This window comes from Phocoena phocoena, chromosome 5 (assembly GCF_963924675.1).
Source record: "Phocoena phocoena chromosome 5, mPhoPho1.1, whole genome shotgun sequence".
Lineage (NCBI taxonomy): Eukaryota > Metazoa > Chordata > Mammalia > Artiodactyla > Phocoenidae > Phocoena > Phocoena phocoena.
This window is the reverse complement of record NC_089223.1, coordinates 136,605,244-136,622,768: the sequence shown is the minus strand read 5'-3', so window position 1 is coordinate 136,622,768 and position 17,525 is coordinate 136,605,244. Positions and strand designations below refer to the sequence as shown.

The 17,525-nt window shown below is 49.4% G+C and overlaps 1 non-coding gene across 1 annotated transcript; it reads left to right on the top strand.

Annotated features, from left to right (window-relative positions):
* The first annotated feature begins 4,614 nt into the window (after nt 1–4,614).
* On the top strand, nt 4,615–4,687 carry TRNAG-CCC (transfer RNA glycine (anticodon CCC)). Its single transcript has one exon. It is a non-coding gene; the product is annotated as a tRNA-Gly (tRNA).
* The last annotated feature ends 12,838 nt before the right edge of the window (nt 4,688–17,525 follow it).

The window sequence follows — 17,525 nt, the reverse complement described above, 5'->3', positions numbered from 1 at the left end:
CCAGCACCTACGACATAGTAGACTCGGGTGCTCCAACCTCTGGAGATGACTGCATAGAGGAGAAGCAGATGCAAAGAGGTCCGAGAAGAGCAGCGGGGATGTAGGTGGAAGCAAGGGGGTGCTCTTCCCACCCAAAGTCAGCCCACACCCGGCACTCAGCAGCTCTGCTCCCCACAGCTTCTCAGGACGCGCATGTCTCTGATGAACAGGGGCTGGTGTTTCTCTAAGGCTGGTGCTAAACCTGGGCGTGCATCAGAATGCCCCGTGGGGCTTCTTAAAACAGGCTGCTGGGCACCACCTCCCCAATTTCTGATGCAGTAAAACCGGGTTAACGCTGAGAATTTGCATCTCTAAGTCCTCCTGATTGATTCTGATAATGCATCTCTATAGAACAGTGGAATTTCTAGGACGTAGGGTATGCGCGTCTTCAGCTGTACTAGAAATTGCTTTACAAAGTAGTCCTATCGATCTGTATCCCATCAGTATAGGATCGTAAGTCAAGTGTCCACATACACATAGGTCTGTGTCTAAATATTCCATTTAACTATCTGTAGACACACCTTGTTTCATTGTGCTTTGCTTTACTGTACTTCACAGACACAGTGTTTTTTACAAATTGAAGGTCGGTGGCATCCCTGCGTTGAACAAATCTAACCGTGCCATTTTTCCAAAAGCATTTCCTCGCTTCATGTCCCTGTGTCACGTTTTGATAATTCTCTCAATATTTCAAATTTTTTCGTTATTACTATATTTGTGATGGGGATCTGTGATCAGTGATCTTTGCTGTCACTATTCCAAAAAGTTACTACTGGGCTTCCCTGGTGGCGCAGTGGTTGAGAGTCCGCCTGCCAGTGCAGGGGACGCGGGTTCGTGCCCCGGTCTGGGAAGATCCCACGTGCCGCGGAGCGGCTGGGCCCCATGAGCCATGGCCGCTGAGTCTGCGCGTCCGGAGCCTGTGCTCCACAACGGGAGAGGTCACAACAGTGAGAAGCCCGCGTACCACACACACAAAAAACAAAACAACAACAAAAAAGTTACTACTTGCTGAAGGCTGAGAAGACGGTCAGCACTTTTTAGCAATAAAGTATTTTTTATTAAGGTGTGCACATTGTTTCTCTAGATATAATTCTATAGGCTACAGTATAGCGTCAACGTAACTTTTACGTACGCTGGGAAGCCAAACGTCTTGTTTTATTGTGGTGGTCTGTAACTGACCCGTAGCATCTCCGAGGTCTGCCTGTATAGTCTATTCACGCACCAATATCACACCACCCTTGTGACTATAACTTTGCAACACTCACGGTGTCTAGTAAGGAGAACTCCTCCTAGCCTCACCACCTTCTTCATCCGTGTCTGGCTAATTGTGGCTTTTTTGCTGTTCCGCTTAAATTTTACAATTGGTTTACCAAGTTTTATTAACAAGAAATCTGTTGGGTATTTGATTGGAATTGTATTGAATCTATAGATTCACTAGGGGAGAAACTGACCATTGAGTTTTATCCACAAGAGAACTCACCATTAGGGCTTATCTGTTGTCTTCCAGTAAATATTTTATAATTTTCTACCTAACCTTCTGCACATCTTTTCTCAGGTGTATTTCTTAATGCCTCATTTCTTGCTGCTATTAAAAATTAGCATTTTCTAACTGCTGTTGTCATACAAATGCAATTGACTTTAATTTATTCCTGTTCTAAATAGAAACTTTACTAAATTCTCTTATTACTTCTAATAGATTCTGTGTTATTATTTTGGGTTTTCTATGTAGAAAAACCATACTGTAGAATAATAATGACAGTTCCGTTTCTTCTTTTATAATTGTTATGTAGCTTAGTTCTTTTTCTTGTATTTACTGCCTGTTATTACCAATACAAGGTGGATAGAAGTGTGATTAATGGATTTTGTGTTAGACTTTAAAGGAATTGGGGTTTTTTTGTTTCATTACTGAGTATGACATTTACAGTAAGATTTTTTTGTTTTGCTTTTCTTCGCATTTTTGTTTTTTAGATATTCTTCATCAGGTTATAGAAGCTCCAGTCCAACCCTAGTTGCTAATATAGTAAGTTCTTAAAGGACTCAAATGGATTTTACTGATCAATTTTGTAAAATATTTTCAATATCTATTAAGATGATCATGTAAGAAAAACAAAAAGAAGAATGATGATTATATAATTTCTCCTTTTATCTGCTAATGTAATGAATGATATTAATGTTTCTAACGTTGTAACAATTTTGCATTCTTGGAATGAACCCCAATTAATCATGACTTATTACCTTTTATGCACTGTAGAATTTGATGTGGTAGTATTTTTTGTTGGATTTTTACACCTATCTTCATGAGTGACTTTTTCTAATTAATCTAATTTTTGTATCAAAAATGAGCTGGAAAAGATGTTCCATGACATACGTCATCAGGGAAATGCAAATTAAAACAACAGTGAGATACCACTCCACACCTATTAGAATGGGTAAAGAACTTTGTGTCCACACAGAAACCTGCACACAAATGTTTATAGTAATTTTATTCATAATCTCCAAAACTTGGAAGCAACCAAGATGTCCTTCAGCAATTGGATAGATAAACTGTGGTGCATCCAGACACTGGAATATTATTCAGTGCTAAAAAGAAACAAGCTATCAAGCCATGAAAGGACATGGAAACTTAAGTGCATACGACTAAGTGATAGAAGCCAATCTGAAAAGGCTACATACTGTATGATTTCAACTCTATGACATTTTGGAAAAGGCAATGTGGAGACAGTAAAAAGGTCAGTAGTTGCCAGGAGTTGGAGGTTGTGGGAGCGGAAGGAGTGTGGGATGAATGGGTGGAGTGCAGAGGATTTGGGGGCATTGAAATTATTTTTTATGATACTATAATAGTGGCTACATGTCACTGTACCCTTGTCAGAGCACACAGAATGTACAACACTAAGAGCGAACCCTAATGTAAACTACGGACTTCGGTGATTATGACGTGCCCGTATAGGCTCATCTACTGTAGCAGATTGTAACAAATGTGCCATCCCGTAGGGGATGTTGATAATGGGGGAGGCTCTATGGGGGTGGCAGGAGTTATATGACAAACCTTCCTCTAAATTTTGCTGTGCACCTTTAAAATGTTCTTTAAAATAGTCTATTTTTTTTAAATGAACTAGAATATGTTTCCTATTTTTCTATTCTCTCAAAGAATTTTGGAGTGATTGGGGTTATTTGTTCCTTGAATATTTGGTTGTACTGACCTGTAAAACATCTAGGATTGTGCGTGCGTGTGTGTGTGTGTGTGTGTGTGTGTGTGTGTGTGTGTGTTTCTGGGAAGATTTTTAAACTACTGATTCTGTTTCTTTAATGCTTATAAGATCTCTTCTTGACTTCTTTTCCATATTTTCTATGTCACTGTCTCTTTGGGTTACATCCTGGGTGATTTCTTCATGTCTCTTTTGCCTTTCAGTAATTCTCTCTGTAGCTGTATCGACTCTGTTGGTTAATGGTTTTTCTAATTGCAGTCTTTACATTTTCAGCTTCTAGAATTTTTTTTTTTTTTTTGCTTCTTTCAAATGGTTGATGATTTCTTCTCCTGGGTCAAATTTTCAACACCAACTTTTAATTCTTTAAATATATTCATTGATGATTCCACTGTTGCAGTCTCTGTGGATTTAATTCCACAGATTTTAAATGTTGTGACTTTTCCTCGGGTATTATTTTTTCACTAGTATTTTATATTAATTGTAACTTACTTTGTAGAAAATGTCTCGAGGCCTGGGTTGAATGCACCCCCTGGGCAGATCTGCACTCCCTCCTGCCTGCTACCTGGAGTCTCCAGCGTCCTAGGACCACTCTAAGCCTCACTCCCACCTTACTTTTGTTGGCTGAGGGGATGCACAGCGGTGTGACTCCTGGCCCTCGTGGGAGGAGCTTTCTCTGCTCTACTCAGAACTCACCATTTCCCTCTGTGAAGTGGTGTTTTTTTCATCCAGTTTCAGAAGTACTGGCTTAGGTAGGGGTCTCCGTCCCAACCTACGACCCTGCTGGGGCCCTGGTTTTGTTTCTCGTCCCCAGTTACGTGGGACCCTTCAAGGCTTATCTCTAAGGCACCCAAAATAGGCAGAGGTGTCCCAATGAATCCCGCCTTTGTGCTGGCTCGCTGCCCTGGGTTCATGGTTCTCATCATTTCTAGCCGTCGAGGGTTTCCCTTTCTTTTTTACTAGCTCAGATATGCATCTTAAAAGATTTTACTTGAAATGTATAAAATGTGTGTATAGTGCATATTTATGTCATCCAGCATTTTAAGTTGTTCTGAGCTGGGTTGATTTCTCCAGACATCTAGATCACTACATTGCCAGAAGGAGGGTCCTTTAATTTCAAAGAAAGAAAAGTCCACTTATTCTTTGACCTGTATGTGCATCGTTGAGCACATACTGTATCCTGGGCACTGTAGCTGATGCTCTGCCTGCCTTGGAGGGCTCCCCTGTCCAGTGAAGGGACAGGCAGAGTCACGACAAACTTAAAAGGGTGGCCAAGTGTCAACCAGGCTGTAACTTTCACTTTAATTGGAGGCTATGGAAGCAGAGAGACGTGAACCATGGTTATGCCCACCTCAAGGAGACTCAGCTAGGGACCTCCCTGGTGGTCCAGTGGGTAAGACTCTGCACTCCCAATGCAGGGGGCCCAGGTTCGATCCCTGGTCAGGGAACTAGATCCCACATGCATGCTGCAACTAAGAGTCTACATGTTGCAACGAAGATCCCGTGTGCCCCTACTAAGCCCCAGTGCAATCAAAATAAATTAAAAAATACTAAAAAAAAAAAAAGACTCAGCAAGCTGGTCGCAGTAGGTGGCCCTTATCTGAACTGTGTGAAGAACTGTCAACCTTCGCCTTAGCGCATGGAAAGATGACTCTGGGTCACAACCGTGAAATTTACCAATATATCCCGGGAATGATAGCTGTTGCTTACGGTGAGGTCTCCCTGTAGGAAAACACTGACCTGCCATAGGAGCTGATGGAAGGAGGGGTGGTGATGCAGTCCACGGCCATCTGAGTAGTTTTCAAATTGCAATCTTATTCTCGTTTACCCTCCGAAAACTTAAGGTGATTTATGGACCCTCGTTAAGTGCGGCAATCATTGGATGGGCCTGAGTCATTACCAACAATTAAGAAGCCGCCATCGATTCCACTAACCAGCAAATGGGCAGTCGAAGGCCACTTGAGATGTGTCCTCAAGGGAGGTCATCTTCTTCCTCCCTGGGGACCTGCGTGGACCACCCGTACAGAGTCCACAGTGGATGCTGGTGTGGCAGCATGGTGGGTGGGCAGAGCACAGGCTCCAGGGGAGGGATTCAGGTGCACACCCAGCAGTGACCTTGAGCGAAGCCTGCGCCTCTACTTCTTCCCCGTCCACATGAAGGCGAAAGTCCCCACCTCACTGGTGGTTTTTGACTATATGCCATAATGTGTGTGCCTGGGATATGGTGGTCACGCTATGTTGAAACAGGTCACGAGTGGGACCTGGGGTAACTGGAAAGCAAGCTGCGGTTACAGGGCTGCGACCCAACACCCCACGATGGAAATCATGTTATATTATTATTAATACAAATGCAGCGTGCTGCTGAATGAGACGGAAATGACCCAGAAGAAAAAGGGCTCTCTCTCCTTGGACAAGGCAGCCCCACTTGGCAGCCTGACAGGGAAGACAAAGCCCTGCTGGCCCCCGTGCTGGGCCTCGGGTCCAGGCTCCAGGCTTAGTTAAACTGTTTTTATCTCCCATAAATCCTCGTAAGCTACTTTAAGGCTCGTCAGACCCCTCAATTGCCATTTAAGTGTTTTTTCTGTGCTAACTGCTTCTTGTTAAATAGTTTGACATTTATGCGTCTAGACTTTGGTTGTTTCAATATTGATTTGGTCCAGAATGGTAATGGAGGAGAAAGACAGCATTTGTTTTGCTGTCAGTGGCAGTAGCCATATATCTCAGTTAAGTGGATTACTTTTTGATTTTCCCATGTTGGAACCCAAAGCGAAACCCACACAGGGTTTGGAAGAGGTTGCATCCTCCCAAATGGCTCCCCAACTTTTTGGGGCAGGGAGATGGTTCCACACAGGGGTTGAAGGTACAGCCCTGGGTGAGGTTTCCTGGCAGGTGCAAGCCTGTTCTCGCTGGAGGTCACAGGTGCCAAAATCACAGGTGGGATGGTGTGGGCGCTTCAAGGGAAGGTGAAATCAACTCAGCTTGTCTGCAGCCTCCTGGGCTTGCCAAGCCCTGTCATGCCTTCGTACCTTTGTCTGTGCTGTTCCCTCAGACATGAGCACCCTTCTTTCCTCCATCTTGTAAACTCCTACTCACTCCTCAAGACCCCAAGCATATGCTCCCTTCTCAGCAGGTCCTCCTTTGCTTCCCAATGGCGCATGCGGTGATGTGGTGATGTGGACACCCAGGGGCCTCAGAATTGTACGAGGTCAGCCAGACCCTCCTTGTCAGAATGTGGGTGGGAAAGGGTGTGACCTGCCCAAGGCCACCCAGCAAGCCTGAGGGGCGGCTGGGCCTGAGAGTGGGCTCTCCAGCTTCTGGCCTGACCCCTCTTCCACCATGTTCTCTGTACACCCTGCCCAGCTTACCCCAGGGGTGGCAATTCTCATGATCCAGACTGCTGCTGCCGACACCAGCCGGGGAGCTCGTGGCCAGAGAGTGAATTTCCGATCAATAGCCAGGAGCCTCACGGAGCCACCGGCTGGCGGCTTGTGTGAGTCATGACTGCAGGAAGTGAGGGAAGCCCCTTCTCCTCTCCCCCTCTCTGCTGTCATTCCTCATGTCCTTCATCCTCCGGTGTCTCTTTCCAAACATTCTAAAAACACAGAAAAGCATCGAGGAAAAGTTCCACCCTTGTTCCCAGCCCCCAGAATCCACAAATAGCCACATCGTATTGTTTTTATTTAGATCTGTGGGAACAAAGGAAACGCGAGTCACAGATGCAGTTTGCACGTCTCCTGCCCATTCTGCTCTGCCTCCCCCCACCCCCTCCCCGTCGCCCTCCCAAGGCCACACTGTTCCGAATGTGGTTTCTCCTGGGGGTCACCTTCTCTTCTACATGGATGGCCGTCTGGAAACAATGGATGGCATTGCGTTGCATGTTTTAAAATGTATGCAAAATGTTCAGACTTGGTTTCAACTGTGCTGTAGTATTTCCCCATATGAGTGTACCTCCATGTTATTTAACCGTTCCACACGATGGCCATACAGGCCGTTTCCAGTCTTTTTGGCCACGACCAGCAAAGCTGCCACCAGCCCCTGTGTGTGCCTCCCGGGTGTGTGTCATGGCCTCTGAGGGTGAATTTCTGGAAGGAAAGTGCTGGACTCTACTCCTTCTCCCATCCCTGGATGAGCCCACCTAACCAACGCCTGGACATCTGTCTGTTTCTATGCTCCTTGGACATGCAGATTTCCCCTCTGTTTATATCTTTTGTCCATTTCCACGAGATTGTCTGCCTCTTACTCACCGGGTCACGGCAGCGATGGATAATCCAGGGCATTAATTTTCCTTCCGATGAATAGGCCACAGATGTCTTCTGTTGCTCAATGTTTATCTTTGTTTTTGTCTTTTTTCCTACAGACCATTTAAATTTTGACGTAATCAAATCGATCGCTCTTTCCTTTACGAGTTATGATCTTTGTTTCTTGACTCAGAATTTTGCTGCCCTGAGATTCTGAGCTCATCTTGTGTATTTTCTTCTAATAGTTTTGTTTTCCACACTAAGATTTTAGATCCAGCTAGAAGTTTTATGGAAGGCGTGGATCTAATTTTTGCTGAAACAACTTTACACGTCTAGGATAAAGCTTGCTTTTTCATGACGGATTTTTTAAATAATCTGTTGGACTGAACTTGCTAATTCTTCACTTAAGGTTTTATATGTGTGTGTATAGATTTGGCCCACATTTGTCTCTTCTTTTAAAGACAGGTCCAAGGCCAGGGTGCACCACCTCTTCAAGTTGCTTTTATTTTTCTTTTCTGAAAGTTTGAATGAGATAGATATCGTCTGCTAATTGCAGATGTGTTAAAACTCACCTTTGAAATGGCCTGGGGCTGCTCAGTTATTTTCATCATTGTAGGTTTTCTATTTCTCCTTAAGTAAAATTTGATAACATTTTTCTGGAAAAAAGTCTACTCCTTCTAACTTTTCAAAATATTCATTTAGGACTTCCCTGGTGGCACAGTGGTTAAGAATCTGCCTGCCAGTGCAGGGGACAGGGTCTCGAACCCTGGTCCAGGAAGATCTCACATACCTCGGAGCAACTAAGCCCTCGCACTGCAACTACTGAGCCCACACGCTGCAACTACGGAAGCCCATGCACTCTAGGGCCCGCGTGCCGCAACTACTGAAGCCCGCGTGCCTAGAGCCCGTGCTCCACAACAAGAGAAGCCACTGCAATGAGAAGCCCGCGCACCGCAACGAAGAGTAGCCCTCGCTCGCCGCAACTAGAGAAAGCCCACGCGCAGCAACGAAGACCCAACGCAGCCAAAAAAAAAAAAAACCAAAAAACAAAAAGCCGCAATATTCATGTAAAGTTGTTTATAATAGTTTCTGAGGATTTTACAGCGCCCTACTGTGCTTATAGCTGTGTCTTCTTCTGCTTTCCATATTCTTTACTTTTGCCCTGTCTTTTACTCTTAGGCAGTCTTGGTAAATATTTCAAAGAACCAAATTTTGGAGTTTGTCGCTATTTATCCTACCTTAGGTTTTTAACTGTCTTATTCTTGCTGTTGAAAGCAGAGTAGGGCGGTGACTGATAACCTGGACCCTGGACTGAATCAGCTGCTGCGTTACCTGTTTGACGTCAGGCGAGTTACCCGACTTGCTGTGCCACTCATCTATAAAGAGAAGAGAAGAGGACCCAGTTCACGGGTTGTTGTGAAAAAATTAATAAGGCGATACACATAACGAGTTGTAAGTACTCTTTTCACGTTGAAAAACCAACTTGGCAAAAACTAAGACTAGAAGAGGATTTCCTTGACCAATATTGAATACCCACCAAATCTATGCAAACAGCCTTCTTGAAGGTGAACTATTAAAAACATTCTCTTACACATCAGGAACCAGGCAAGTGTATCCACCTCAAGACAACACGACCAGGAGGTGCCAGCCAGCTCAGCAAGGCAAGAAGAAGCTAGAAAAGAACGATTGTAGGAAAAGAAACCAGGTTGTCATTATTTTCACATGACATGGTTGTTCCCTGCAGAAACCCAAAATAATCTATACACAAATTATCAGAATTACTAAGAGATTAGCAAGATTTCTAAAAACTAGATCAGTACATTTAAAAAATATATTACTTTAAGTTAGCAACAGGTAACAGGTAGAAAATCAAATTTTTAAAATAGTAACGCCAGGGCTTTCATGGTGGCGCAGTGGTCGAGAGTCCGCCCGCCGATGCAGGGGACACGGGTTCGTGCCCCGGTCCGGGAAGATCCCACATGCCGCGTGAGCCGTGGCCGCTGAGCCTGCGCGTCCGGAGCCTGTGCTCCGCAATGAGAGAGACCACAACAGTGAGAGGCCCGCGTGCCGCAAAAAAAAAAAAAGTAACATCAATTAAAGAACACCTAGCAATAAATCTAAAAGAGGATAGAAAAGAGCTCTGTGGAGAACGTCATTAAATATTATTGACAGACATTTTAGGAGACCTAATAAATGGAGAAATATACCATATTCATGGAGACAAATCCTCGTGAATTGAAAGATGTCAGTTCTCCCCAAATCAGTCTATAGATTCAGTACAATTCCATCCACATTTCTGCGTGTGTGTGCGTGTGTGCGTGTCTTAATGAACTGATTCTAAAATGTCATATGTTGAATTGCATACATTTTTAATAGGTGAATTTTATGATATGTGAGTTCAATCTACATTTTTTGGACAAAGGCTCTATCCAATGGAGAACCAGGAAAATGGACCAGCGTGGGCCCAGGAGGTCAGGGCTGTGCCAGTTTGTTCCCCAGGCCCAGGTGGAGCACAGTGTCTGACGCACGCCAACACGTGATAAACATTTGTTGACTGACTCTGCAGGTTTGGTGCATGAATGACTGCATGAGAAAGGCCAGAGGGGTTCAGCATCCGCCCCTGGTCATCCAGTCGGTGGGTGAGTGGAGAAGCTGGGATTTGAGTTCTGCCCTCCCTGGCCTACCCCTTCTGACCCACCGGAGGAGGGAGGGCAGCATGGGAGATGGGGGCAGTCAGAGAGAGCCCACACATCGACCTGTCTGCCGGGGATGGTGCTGGCCAAGATGTGCGAGGCTGGAGAGAGGGGGCAGCAGGCTGGAGAGAGGGGGCGGCGAGGCTGGAGAGAGGAGGCAGCAGTCAGGAAGACCCTGGCACTGCCTGAGTGGGGCTAGACTTCACACTGGGGTCCAGGGGGACACTGGGGATTAGAAGAGTGAACGGCATCTGTGGCAGCCACGTGGAGCGACCCATGGGAACACGCGGCTGAAGGACATTTCCCAAGATGGAATGTGGTGCAGACGGGGTTACCTCCCACCCGTGCTGTGAGAGGCAGGGCCAGAGCTGCGGTTTACTGAAGCCACCACTCTGCATGCCCCCAGACACCAGAACACACGCCTCCAGGGCTCAGGTGGCCTCAGAGCAAGAATTCTGACTCCCAGTCTCTGTAAGATGCTCCCACCTGATATGCAATAAGGCGAAGAGTCTTGAGACCCTTTCTATTGTAAACCATTGTAATGAAACTGTTCTTCTCTCACCTCCCAACCAACCAGGGACCCTCTAGGCCAGGTCTCCTGATGTATAAAACTTCAGGGTAAAGATCCAGGATGGTCTCTGGTTTCCCCCGTGGTGGGTGGGAGGGAGCAGGGCTCAGGAAGGCCCGCGGACACAGTCAGGTGATTTAGGTGGTGAAGCATTTATCCTCCTGATGCAGTGGGAGCCCTCCCCATGCTACCTGAAAACCAGCTATTTTTGGCAGGTGCCAGGAAAAGCGCTGGGAGCCCTGTGGCGAGAGATGCCTCTGGGGGAGGGCGGCCCGGCGCTGTGGCTTACCCTGGGAGACCCGTGGCGGATCTCGTGGTCCCTGAGCCCGGGTTCCCTCATCTTGGGCTCATCCTGCCCCGACCCCTGCCCAGGGCTTTCTCCAGCCACCAGGCTACGTCTGGAGCGCAAGAAGGGTGTGTTCACGGGCCATCGCCTGGACAGGCTGGCTTGCCGAGATCCTGCCGTGGCTCCAGTGTGTGTGTGTGTGTGTGTGTGTGTGTGTGTGTAGGGTACTGTGTGGGGCTGAGGATGGATTTGATTCTGGAATGTCTCCTCCTTGAAGCCTGAATCAGGACAGAATCAAGTCAGCCGTAGCACCTGCAGAGCCCGCCTTCCCCGCAACACGCAAGGACGTCCCAGGTGGAGAAGCAGCTGCCCGGGGGGCCCTCCCAGCCTCTGCAGGTGGGACTCCTCGTCACGCTAGCATCACTCCTCGCTGGACAGCCCACAGCACCCTCAGGACCAGCCTCCCCATGTGCAGATTGGAACCAGGGCGGGGCTCCGGAGCCCTGTGCGTCTGCACGGCCTCCGCCAGCCCGCTTCCCCCCATCCCACCTCCCTCGACTCCTGTGGCCCCCACCTCCGCTCCCACATCAGACCTGCCCCACCCCCGCAGAGAACCACTGCGTTTCCCAGCGCTGCGCTTACATGGAGGACTTCAGTCTGTGCCAGTCGCTGGATCATCAGTAAATCTTCCCCGAGCCCCCATACAGCTCTCCTCCATAACGCTTCTTACCAAGAGCAGGCCCACTCGGGGGTCTCCACTTGGAGGGACACATTCCTTTGATCAATCACTTCGGCCAGGGTTCATTCAGCACTCACACAGTTCATTAAGCAGCTGGTCTGTCCCAGGGAGGCGAGAGGACACAGGAATGAAGCTTCCTCTACCTTCTCCTGTGTGTGGACGTGTATGGAGAGGATGCTACCTGTTTACAGAGCTGACCACAGCACCATGAATCATGCTCTGAACGAGGTGTGTGCAATGAGCAAATAGCCATCAATTCCACACCAAAAGCCTGGTCAGAGGTGGTGCTGTTTCAGTGGGGCTTTGGAGGATGTACAGGAGTTTGTTAGAGGAAGAGAGTCCTAGGAACAAGAAACCGCATGAGGAATGGCAGGAAAATGTATCGCACTTTGCATTAATTCTCTCCAGCTGCTGTAACAAACTACCACAAACTTAGTGGCTTAAATTTCTTCTGAGAGTTCTGGAGGTGAGAAGTCTGAAATGGGTCCTACAGGCCTAAAATCGAAGTGTCAGCTGGGCTGGTTCCTTCTAGAGGCTGCAGGGGAGGAACCATTCCTTGTCTCTTCCAACTTGTAGAGGCTGCTGGCATTCCCTGGCTCCTGGTTGCATCCCTCTGATCTCGTTTTCCATCGTCATATGTCGTACTTCTGTAGTCGAGTCCCGCTCTGCCTCCCCCTCCCTTATAAGGACCCCTGTGATTACATGTAGGGTTCACCTGGATAATCTAGAACCGTCTCCAAATCTCAAGGTCCTCAATCATATCTGTAAAGTCCCTTTTTCCGTACAAGTGCCCGGGCACTGCAGTGGATTATGTACACCTCTGTCTCCAGACCCACTGAAGGGCAGCCCGTTCTCCAGTGGGGCCTGTCTACATCTCCCCCGGAGTGGTTTATAGTGTGGTGGTCTGCCTGGGACAGGAAATGTAACTTGTGTGTCTTGTTTTCCAAACTATCAGCACGTATCCTCTCTGGAGCTTTGGATTCGGAGCCCCAGCCCGAGGGGCCGTCCAGGCACCCTGGCTCCAGCCCTGATTTTCTATTTCCAGCAGTAAGGAAGAGTGCCCCGGGGGTGAGGGGCTGCAACAGCTGCTGGGGCTGACCTTTCCAGTCCAGAAGTTTTGGGGCCACGTGTTAAATTACTGCAGTGCTCGTCGTGACAGCATTTACTCCGTGGAAATCTGCAAACACTACAAGTCAGGGCTGCTTGGTTGGCTTTTCCTCTCTGGAGAGCCGGTCGTTAACATTCCCAGCACACTAGCACACACAGACAGCCCAGCCGACGGGGCTTCCACGGCCAGGTGCCCTCCTGGGGGCTTTGCGTGTTTGGAACCACTTGTCCTTACATCATCCCTTTCTGATGTATACCTGCATCACCCAGCCCACTTTACAGAGAGGGTAAGTGACCCTGCAGCCAGTGGACACGGCACAACCCAGAGCTGGGCCTGGCGGTCTGATGGGGGAGGGCGTGCTCTCAACCACCACCCGCTGGCTCTTCAAGGCGGCCTGGGGACCCCTGAGACAGCGGGGGAGCACGGCCGCTCACTCCAGGGGTTCTAGCCCACGTCCTGGCCAAGACTGCCCGGCAGGGGCTCAGCTCACGTTGCTTGAGGTCTGAAGGCAGACAGGACGGAAATGAAAGGGCGGGAGGGCTGGCCTGTGTGCAGGTGCCCCTCGGCAGACACAGAGCAAGTGGGATGATTCTGGAAGGCTGGTCCGTGGGACCCAGCTCCCCAGTCCTGACTCAGGCCTGTCTCCTTGACTGCAAAACTCCAAGGCTGCGGAGAACACTGTGGGATTCAAAACCCGGATCCTGTCTCTTCCCCACCGCGTGACCTGCAGAAAGTGAGCTCACCTTTCCACCTTGCTCCCCCTGTCTGTGGGGATTACATTGACCACCTGAAGGTTAAGCTGCATGCCTGGCTCCCGGGAAAGTCTGCCCTGCGCTGGCAGGGGCTGAGACCCCCAGCACGGCTCCGGGCTGAGCTGACGCTCCGGGGGTCTGCAGCCCCGTGAACCAAGTGAACCTTGGGTCCACGTCCTCTGCTTAGCAGCCCCTCCCACGGGCCTCCCGGCAGACCAACATCCTCCCTGCTGGGTGCCCTGGAAAGAATTAGGCGCCTCCACCTGCTTGGGGAGGCTGGGTTTTGTTGTCTCTTTTCGTAAGAGTTGCCCCTTCGGGTTTGCATCCTGTAGACCTGGGCGTGCAGAGGAAGTCTGCTTCTTATTTTGGCGGCGCTGGAGCGAGCCAATGCGTTGGGTCAGTGGTCAGGAGGCATCCATGCTTAGCCACTCACGGCCGGGTAGGCAGATGGCTTTGATGTATGCTGGGTGGGTGGGAAGACGGAGCGTCAGGGTGAGGGAAACCAGTATTCCCGGCCTTGGAACGCCCTCCTCCCCGGGCCTGGCCCCTCTCCTCCCGGCCCCCAAGACTGACAGCACCTGGCCGAGGTCTCAGCGCATCCCAGGCACTCAGTTCCGGGCTCCGGGTTCCATCCATCACCTCCTTTCCTCTCTCCACCCCATGAGACTCGGTCAGAGGAGCAAGGGCTGGGACAGCCCAGCTGGAGAGCGCCCCAGCCAACGTTCAAACCCCCGGGCTCACGCCTCCTTCTTCGGAGGAGAAGAGTAGGAGGTGTGGAAATTGTGGATGACAGTCACGAAGCTGATCACCAGTGTGTCCGTGAACCCCATTGCTGGGGGGGCGACCCACCCAGTGTCAATCTCCTGGGGTTTTCCTGGGTCATGTGCAAAAAGGGGTCCCATGGTCAAATAAGTTGGGGCACCGCCGGGCTGGAGTGAACCAGTTTCCTTACCCAGGGCTTCTCAGAGCCTTTAACATGATAATGTGCACTGGATATCTCCAAGATAATCCCCCAAATTTATTGGGCCAAGGGACCCCTTTGCCCTGGGGGACACCCCAAAGGCCTTCTCCTCCATGGTACATGCTCCGGAATGAAGACTGAGACCTGCAAGCTGACCAAGCCATCACATCCGGGAGATACTGCCCTTTTCTCTGCCCCATCCTCCCAGCCTGGGCTCCAGCTGACACAGCCAGGGCCGAGGGCACTTCATACCTCGGCAACTTCCCCACCAATGCCCTCTCTACTAGCCAGCCCACCTCCCCTCCCTGAGAGCTCTGATTGTGTGGAAGATCCACTCATGCCTCTTCCTCTGGGAAGCCCTCCTGGAATATTCCCCCTCACCCCAAACTGCCTCTTATATCCAGTGGCGTCGGAAACCGCAGTGCGTGTTCGGCGAGCAGGCGCGTGATGGACGCACAGCCGGGGGATTACAGGAAGGCAATAGGTGCACAGCATGGAAGGTCCACCCAAGGTGACCAAGAAGGACCGCGGTCAGGCGCTCTCTAGCTCACGGGCTTTTCTTCGGCACGAGACATGGGTGCATATTTCTTTGTGAAATTATTGGAACGAATTTATGATTTAAAAGCCTTCCTTTGTTTTGCTCATTTCTGTTCTAGGTTAGCCCGCATCTCTCGGTCAGCACGCAGACCTGGGTGCTGACTTCTGTCTCTGAGGCGTTTCAAGAATGATCTGAGCGAGAGTAGCAAATCCAGTGATGATTTTTATAAACAGCGGCTATTCTATCAATGATCCCTACAACTGAGACGGAAAGGTGAGGAATCTGATTCATTTAAATTTTTATACAAATTGAAGGTTCAAAGGAGAGGCCTGGGAATTCCAGTGGGGCTTCAGGTCGAATGGTGAGGGGAGTCCCTTCCTGCCACCCTCCTGTGTTCACTGGCAAGCAAGCGGGACCCCGAGGCTAAGTGGCTTGCCCAAGACCCTCAGCTATTAAACGGGGCCAGACCCCCCTAGCCCGGCCCCCCCTGGCGACAGCTGAGCCCCGAGGCTCTAACTCCACGTGGGAAGGGCTTTCTCAAAGCGGGAAGGGGGTCAAACCCAGGGGGGTCACAGGGGATCGGCATTCTCCAAAAAGCCCTGTGAAGTAGTGAGCTCTCTGTCACGGGGCGGGAGGCGGGTCACCAGTCAGGACGCGGCCCCCGAGGACGGCTGCTGCCCCACCGCCTGACCCCTCCGCCCACTGGCGTCCCCCTCCCCTTCCCAGGAACCGCGGTGGGTGAGGGGCTGACACTGATGTGCTCGGGCAGCCGAGAGCAGCTGCAGACAACTCTCTCGGCCTTTCTGAGTAATGAGTCCAGTCTGACCACACCGCTTCCCGGAACAGTCAGGGAGCTGGCCTGCGTAGGAGAGGCCCGCAGCCTGCCCGTGGTCAGCCTGTCTGTCTGCACACATTCGACCCTGGTCCTCCCTAAACCTTTTCTCACACCTAAAGAGCAGACCTCTGACCTGGGCCTGCAGAACTCGATCAGCGCCTCGGGGGTCTGTTTATCTTACGTATTTATTCTGGCCACGTGGGCTCGGCCCGGAGACCACCTGACCCCCGATTCTGGGGGGGATGGCAGCCACCGCGCTTTCACCGTCACTCGGCACCGGAGCCTCGCCGGCCAAGCCAGACGGGTCAGAACCAGCAGTACTGTTCCTTCTTTCCGCCACTCATCACGTGTCTGGGGGATGCCCGCTCGGGGCCCGCCTGTGCTGACAGCTTGCGTAAGAGATTCTGCACACGGAGGCAGTGGACCAGAGCCTCCAAAGCCCATCCTCTCTGTCCTCACATTTTATCCCTGAATTGTGCCTGCTCAGAGCTGAGTGATTCAATCAGGTCAGGTCTGAGCCCCTCCAGGAAACTCCTCTGAACTCTTCGAGTCAGATGCAGTCGGACCAGACAGAACCGGGAAGCTGCATGAAGAGCCTCTCGCCTGGGTCATGGGGGCTGGGACCTCACGCAGCGGTTGGAACCATGGGCAGGACGGAGCTACCCCCAGTTCTCCCACCTGCCGTGAGGCTTGGAGCAGGTCACACGTCACCTGTAAGGTGAGACTGGTGATCCCTGCCAGGTAGGATGGCTGTGTGGGTTAGAACGGCAGATGTGATGTGAACAGCATATGGGTCACAGGGCTCCTCCCATCCACAGACCGTGTTCCATTAGCTCATGGCTGTATCTCCAACACCAGGCACATAGTAGGTCTTCAACAAACATTTGTCTAATGCAGTCATTTATCACCCACTTTCTCTTTTGCCTGTTTCTCTCAGGCCCCGACCTGAGAACACCCTGTCTTTCCTCTGAATAACTGACATTTTAAATCTTGTGGACACTGTGGACCATGCAATGATCCTGTTCTCATCTTTGGTCTGAAGTCCAGGCTTGAACTTCCACCATTCCTCACCAGCACACAGGGGCTTCTGGTGGCGTTTTGTGTGTGATCCTTACCTCTGACTTATTTTTCTGTTCCTATTTTCCCTTCGTCCAGATTCCTTCATTTATTAGTTCTTTCCTTTACGATAGTATTTCTATAAACTCTCAGATGTTTGGGGACATGCAATAGAATTAAAAAAATTTTTTTCTACTTCTTTTTCTTTTTTCTTTTTAATTGAATTTCTATTTCATGTTGGAGTATAGCTGATTTACAATGTTGTGTTAGTTTCAGGCGTACAGCAAAGTGATTCAGTTATACATATACACGTATTCCTTCTTTTTCAGATTCTTTTCCCATACCGATCATCATAGAATATGGAGTAGAGTTCCCTGTGCTCTACAGTCGGTCCTTGTTGATTATCTATTTTATACATAGTAGTGTGTATATATTAATCCCAAACTCCTAATTTATTCCTCACTAGAATTCCTTTTTTTAATCACACAGATAAATCCTCCATGGGCAACTAG